The sequence below is a fragment of the Callorhinchus milii genome, unplaced genomic scaffold, assembly GCF_018977255.1.
Source record: "Callorhinchus milii isolate IMCB2004 unplaced genomic scaffold, IMCB_Cmil_1.0 Scaffold8, whole genome shotgun sequence".
In the NCBI taxonomy this organism is placed as follows: domain Eukaryota; kingdom Metazoa; phylum Chordata; class Chondrichthyes; order Chimaeriformes; family Callorhinchidae; genus Callorhinchus; species Callorhinchus milii.
The window spans coordinates 20,007,767-20,014,394 of record NW_024704749.1 but is presented as its reverse complement, the minus strand read 5'-3'; the positions used below and the strand labels follow the sequence as shown (position 1 = coordinate 20,014,394).

At 48.2% G+C, this 6,628-nt stretch overlaps 1 protein-coding gene across 1 annotated transcript in view; it reads left to right on the top strand.

Annotated features, from left to right (window-relative positions):
• Positions 1-4,509: 4,509 nt before the first annotated feature.
• Positions 4,510-6,628, top strand: part of LOC103184682 (growth factor independent 1B transcription repressor) — a 29,168-nt gene continuing 27,049 nt past the window's right edge. Inside the window, exon 1 of the mRNA XM_042337421.1 lies at positions 4,510-4,838. The gene's annotated coding sequence lies outside the window, so the exon portion shown is untranslated. The remainder of the gene's footprint in view (positions 4,839-6,628) is intronic.

Here is a 6,628-nt window from a genome sequence, read left to right as displayed (position 1 = left end):
GGGATACACGGACTCCGGGTGCCGCGCGGCGGTTGCGCGTGACTGCAGGTGCCCGCGGCGCGCCTGCGCCCAAGCGCCCGAAGGACCCGCCGCTGCTCGCATGACGTCATTGCACCCTTTGGTAAACAGCCAACTGTCAATCCCCTTCAAATCAATGTCACCAACGCCTTCCGGGGGAGGGGGGGGTGGGAGGGGAAGGGGGTGGGAGGGGGAGGGGATAAAGTGCACGTTGTTGTTGTTGTTGTTGTTGTTTGCTGCCGCCGAGGATCGAGGCAGAGCCGACGTCGCGGGCGGCCGTCCTCGCGCCCGACGTGGCTCCTTCGTCCACGCGACGCACAGTCACTACGCTCGGCGGCGTGCGGCGGCGGCGTATCCCGCGAAGCGCTTCTCGGGACGTCTCGAAGACGGGATCGGGCGCTGTTTATCGAACGCGACGATTGGCGTTGATGTCGTCGTCATCGACGGCGCCGCCGCCTCGTCCGGGACGTCGGCTCTCACGGCGCTTCAAGGGATACGCCGTGAAGCGCACTGACTGTACTCTGCCGGCGAAACGCGGCGGCTCCCCAACTGCGTCCCACAAACAGTCGTGGATTGAGCGACCGCATTTTTTTTTTTTGGACCTCCCGTAAACAGCAACGTGATGAGCTAATTGTCCATTCGTGTGAAATTTACCGCTAGATTTGGGTCGAAGAGGGGGGATACGAACCTGGAAAAAGCAGGAAGAGTGACTCGATCTCACTGAAAAAGCAACACCAGGACAGTCCCTTTCCACCGGCCGAAATCATAAGGCAGACCGCACCGAGATGAAAAGTGCTTGTATAGTTCTGCAACTACTGCCAGTGAACTGGCAACAACAATAATAAGAATTTGCATCTTTCGCATCAGGAGAATTTCTTAAAATACTTTACAAAGACTGAGTGGGGGAGCCTGAGCTGGGAGGGATTACATTGAATACGTGGCTGGAGGTGAAATCAAAGATAGATCCTTAGATGGGTTTAGATTTGGGGGCGAGGAGAAGAGAATGTCTGAAGAGACGGAAGGTCAAATGGCTGATGGCTCACTCCGCCAAAAGTGGGGCCGAGGAAATGAAGCTGGCTGGAGTTAGCACCATGGAGGCAATGGCTGGCAAGCAGGGTCACAGGAAATGGCAGAGGTGAAGTGGGGAGCCACCATGGAACGGGTGAAGGTGAGACGAAGATCTCAAAGCTGTTGCTCTGGGCGATAGGGAGCCGGTGGGAGCTGAGCGAGGATGGGGCGGGTAGAGGATGAGGCCATGTTCTGGATGATCTGGAGCTTGTGGAGGGTGGAGAGGGGAAGCCAGAGAGCAGAGCAGTAGCAGCAGCAATCAGCTTTCAAGATCAGCAAGAAATAAACTGCACATCGATTCCCTTTTTATTTTATAATAAGAACCTTACACAGTGCCTTTCGTGTAAAAAATAAACATCTCAAAACACTTTGCAAATCAAATTGGATTGTACAGCCAAAAGATGTACCTCCTTGTGCGTGGTTTTGGTCATCTTTTCCCTCTCCTTTTGGCTCCCACTCCCAGCTCAGGTACCCAGTGAGCTCTTTGAGACATTCTCCCAACATGAAAAGAGCTTTATAAATGTGAATTCAAGATCCTCATCCTCACTTACAAGGCCATTCACGGCCTTGCTCCCTCCTACCTCTCCGACCTACTATCCCCCGACTTACCTGCCCGTACCCTCCGTTCCTCTGGCTCCGGTCTACTCCACATCCCCCGCCCCAACCGCCCTATCATCGGTGGCCGGGCCTTCAGCCTCTCAGCCCCGAGGCTCTGGAACTCCATCCCCCAGTGCCTTCGCCGCCTCCTCCCTTTCCTCCTTCAAGGCCGGTCTCAAGACCTTGCTCTTCGACCGAGCCTTCAGCTCCACTCTCGACTCTCTACCCCCTCCTCGCTCCCTCCCTTCTCTCCCCTCACCCTGACCATTTCCCCCCCAAGGCTTCGGTCCTGACCCAACTGTCCAGCGCCTTGGGACGTCCTCCCGACGTGAAAGGCGCTCTATAAATGGAATCTTGTTGTTGTTGTATGAAATGCATTGACCCAGAGATCAGCGATGTGCTCTGTGCTTGTGAGCCACCAGGTGACGCTGTGATCACTATAATGACAAGGCAGCTGTTGGCTTTGTTGGTGAATTCAGAAAAAGTTGGAATTATATTTTACGTTTCATCAATTCAATCCGTTTCCATCAGTTCACCAAACTCAGCGCCGCTATCACCCCGGTCTTGCCAGGCTCCACTGGTTCCTTGGCACGGAATAAATCGACTCACCTGCAAATCACTTCAAAACCCTGTTACCTCCCTACCTCACCGACCTGCTCGCACCCACTCCTCTGCCCTTCCCTCATCCCCTCCTTTCAGCCACTATGTCCGCCTCTGGAACTCCCTGCCTCAATCCCTCCGTTTTGCCCATCCTCAGATCATACCTGAAGACCCTATTCCTGGACTGTCCTTACAGTCACATCCGCCCTCACCCTGGCTCAGCGTCAATCAGTCTCTCCTGTTTTCTTGTCTCTCTTGGTATCTCTCTCTCACACACAGACACACTCTGCACCCTGTTCTCATTCCTAGCTCTGTCTCTGTTCTTTTCCGCTTTATTTTTTGATTATATCTCTCATGCAAGAATACTTTCCCTCCCTTCAAATCCCACCTAAAGACTTTCCTTTTTTGTTCGTGCTAACGGTCACCTTCCCTCCCCTTCCCTCTCCCCCGGCTCGGTGTCAGACTCCGCCACTGTGAAGCGCTCCAGGACGCTACCCCATGTAAATGCAAGTTGTTGTTGCTGCAAGTATACACGGATGTGTTCTCGTGGTCCTCACCATCCTTTCTTCTCAAACTCTCTCCTTCCAGTCTCTTTCTCTCTCTCCATTTTCTATATCTTTCTCCCTCTCTATTCTTACTCTTTATCCAGGCTCTTTCTCTCTCTTCCCACTCTCTCTCCCGCGCCTCTCTGTCTGCTTGTTTCCTAAGCTGATTTGCATTGGAAGTAACTTCAAATGTTCTCCTGATTTGTTTACAACTGTTCTGGAAACGGTTGGCAAAACACTGAGTATGGAAATGATGAAGCGTCACTGACTAAATCTCACAGCTAAAATCTCTGTCCATAATAACTTGCTCACATTAGAGATCACCCGGGAAGGTCCCCATTAAAGACACTAGTGTGCTATACCGCAACCCTAACCCCAGCCCTATCTGTGTGTGAGTGTTTGTATGAATGTGTGAGAGAATCTGTGTGTGTGTGAGTGAGTCTGGCTGTGTATTTGTATGTTTGAGAGTGTGTGCGAGGGTGTGTTTGATGGTGACAGTGAGTGTGAGAATGTGTGTTTCATTAATAGTTATTGCTCCTTTAGTTCTCAGATTACCGAGCATTTCACATCACTCAGTGGGTTGGTAATGACACACAGGTCAGCGTATTTCAGATACAACAACAAGATTACATTTATATAGCGCCTTTCACGTCGGGAGGACGTCCCAGGACTACCATGTGCAGTGGTTTCCATGTGCAGTGTACATACCCTCTCTCTCACTCACTCAACTCCCTCCTCTTCCCCCATCCCTCCCTCCCTCCCTCCCTCCCTCCTCTACACGCAGTTACTCTGTGGTTCCCTCTCCTCCCTGCCCCCTGTCTCTTTCTCTCTCCCTGTGTTTGTGTGAAGCTGGGCAGTTTGCACTCTCAGTCCCTTTCTGCCCGCTTCAGATAAGAGTTCCGCTCCTGTATCTGTGAAAGGCAGCCCAAGTTTAAACAAGGTGGAATTTAAAAAGTACATGATATCTTCCACAAAAAAAAATGCAACAGAAAAAAAAAGTCGTTTGGACAAAAATAACTCCCATCGTCAGAGGCACAGAGAAGAGCTGCACATCACTGACAGTAACACACCAAAGCTGTCAACCAAAGCTAAACCGAGCTTCAGCCTGGTGGAGCGGGTCTGTGTCAAGGTTCGGAAAGAACTGCCAACACTGAGCAATGGACAGACAGACAGACAGACAGATAGTCACACACAGCCTTAAACATCCCAATCCTCTAAACCGTGTTAAGTTTTCCAAAAATTTCCCCAAACTAGCTTCCGCGGCTTTGTACTTTTTACTCCTAATATGAGTGATTCTTGACCAGATCTGGGGGGCAGGAGGAGGGGGTGAGGGGGGAATCTGGGTTTTGCGTCTCTGACTGTCTGTCTTTGTCTGTCTGTCTGTCAGGTTGTTCCTCATGTCCCTACCTATATGTCTGAATCTTTCTGTCTCTGTCTCTTTCTTTCTTGCTCTCTCTCCTCTATCAGTCTGTCTCTCTCTTTCTATCCCTGTGTTTTTTCCTCCCATCCTTGTCTCTTTATGTCTGTCTTGTCAGTCTGTCTGTCTGTCTCTCTCTCTCTCTGTGTGTCTCTCACTGTTTCTGTCTATCTCTCTCTGTCACTCTCTTTCTATAGCTCTCTCCTTCTGTCTCTGTGTCTCTCTCTCTCTTGCTGTATCTCTCTATTTCTTTCTTTCCTTCTTTATTTCTGTCTCTCTCTCTCTGTGTGTGTGTGTGGATTTCAACCTCTGTGTCTATAGGCAAATTCTCCTGTACTTCTTAATTTCCCTATTGGTTGACGTCTGTCTCTCCCCCTAGAAAACAGATTTGCAGGACCCAAAAAAAAAATTATCAGATTGAAAAATCAGGGCGGGTTAAAAAACAAGGGGTGAGTGAGTGTGTGAGTGAGTGAGTGAAAGAGACAGAGAGAGTGAAAGGGAACTTGACGGATTGCAAGACACTGCCACAGAGAGAGAGAGAGAGAGAGAGATACAGGTGTCCCACAAGGTCGATGTGAGGAATTTGGAGACAGGTACAGAAAGTCTAAACTCTCTCTTGTGTGTGTGTGTCTGTGTCTGTGTGTGTGTGTGACTGTCAATCAGCTGTGTGTGTGTGTGTGTGTGTGTGTTGGTAGTAATATTTATTACCTGTCATTTCCACCACGAGGTGTTAGATTGGGTCCCATTGAGAAACCCTCTAATAAACTACTTGTTCCCCATTCAGTTTGACCCAATGCACATCCCTACGAGACGAGCCAACAGCCCAGAGTTGCCCCTAAACACACGAGCTGTGGATACATGTAATGCACAGATGTGTAGACATGTTGCAAAAGAAAAAGCTGAACTGGATTTTCACTCTCGATTAAAGAATAATCCTAAATAAAACAAGTTGCTACAAGTTGCAATCGGTTTGCATCCACCAACCTCCCCTCTCCCCTCCTCTCCCTTCCCCTCCTCTCCCCCCAAAAAATTGCCCCACCAAATAAAGTTTGCCCTTATGTGCAAACTCATTCAGGAGGAGAAGAAGAAGAAAAAAACCGACGGCGTTTAAATAGTGATTTGTACTTATTGCAAATACTGATTTGAAACTTCTCCGACGAAGTAAGAAAAAAAAACGAACAATTAAAATCATTTGAATGTGAAATGAACGTGAGATGGAGAGCCAAGTGACTGGTAATTATTGTAGCAACAGCCACATCGTTACAATTAAACCCTTTAAAGTCCCTATTTTTTCCCCCCCCCAATAGATTCAAATTTGATATAAAATGTGGCTTTTCTATTTTCTCTGTTCGTTTGGGGCTTAAATGTACATTGATTGACCTGCGGTTTGGAGATGGTTTTGCAAACAGCACAGAACAAGTGCCTTTTTAAGTCATTAAACGTTTTGAAGTTGATTTAACGCTGAATCCCGACACGTGTGGATCAAAGTCTTAAATCATCCTCAGGGGATAAATATTATGGGTCAGGGTCTGCCTGTAACAGTGACCCCTTCCTTTCCCCGGAATCCCATTCTCTGACTGGGAGAACAATAATAATAATAATAATAATTTGGTCACTTAACCCACGACTGTTTGCGGGACGCCGCTGTGCACAATTGGCCGCCGCCTTTCACCCACAGAATACACACAGTCAATTCACTTCACAGTATGTTCTGTGAAGCGCTTTGAGACGTTTCGAAGACGTGATAAGGCGCTGTATCAGATGCAAGGATTATTATTTATTCTAAACACAATACTGTCATAAACAGTCAATTCAGAAGAAGAAAAACAACTTTACTGGGTTTCCAATTACACCCAGACCCAGTTTTTGAGAACTTTTTTTTCCCCTTATAATGTACGATTGGGCAGATATGTGGACAATCGTTAAATCCAGTCTCTGTTCAGAAACTGGTTCTCCGCAGTTAATCTAAATCGGTTTCCAGATTAACACTGGAGTTCAGAGGTTTCCGCCAAACTGGGGACCTTAACTATCCTGGTCTATTTATTGCTTTGAACCTGAATTAAAACTTTTTTTTAAATGTCTGGTGGACTTTTTTTGATCTGGGGGAGGGAGTAAAATTATCTGCCCCTCAAAGTTAACATCATAATTTTTGGGGGTCAGCTGGGTGTCCAACACATGCAGAAACCCATCGCCGTGCTTAAGAGTATTCAAACCAAGCTGAGATTTCCATGTACCCACCTACACATGGAAATCCCAGAGACAGATTCTTGGAATAGGATGCGCTCTCTCTCCCTGGAGGGACACAACCTGTTTATCTAATTCCGAAAAGTATTAGGCGCAGGTTGGCAAGAGCCAAGGCTTAGGGACCCCAGAGTGTGTGTTG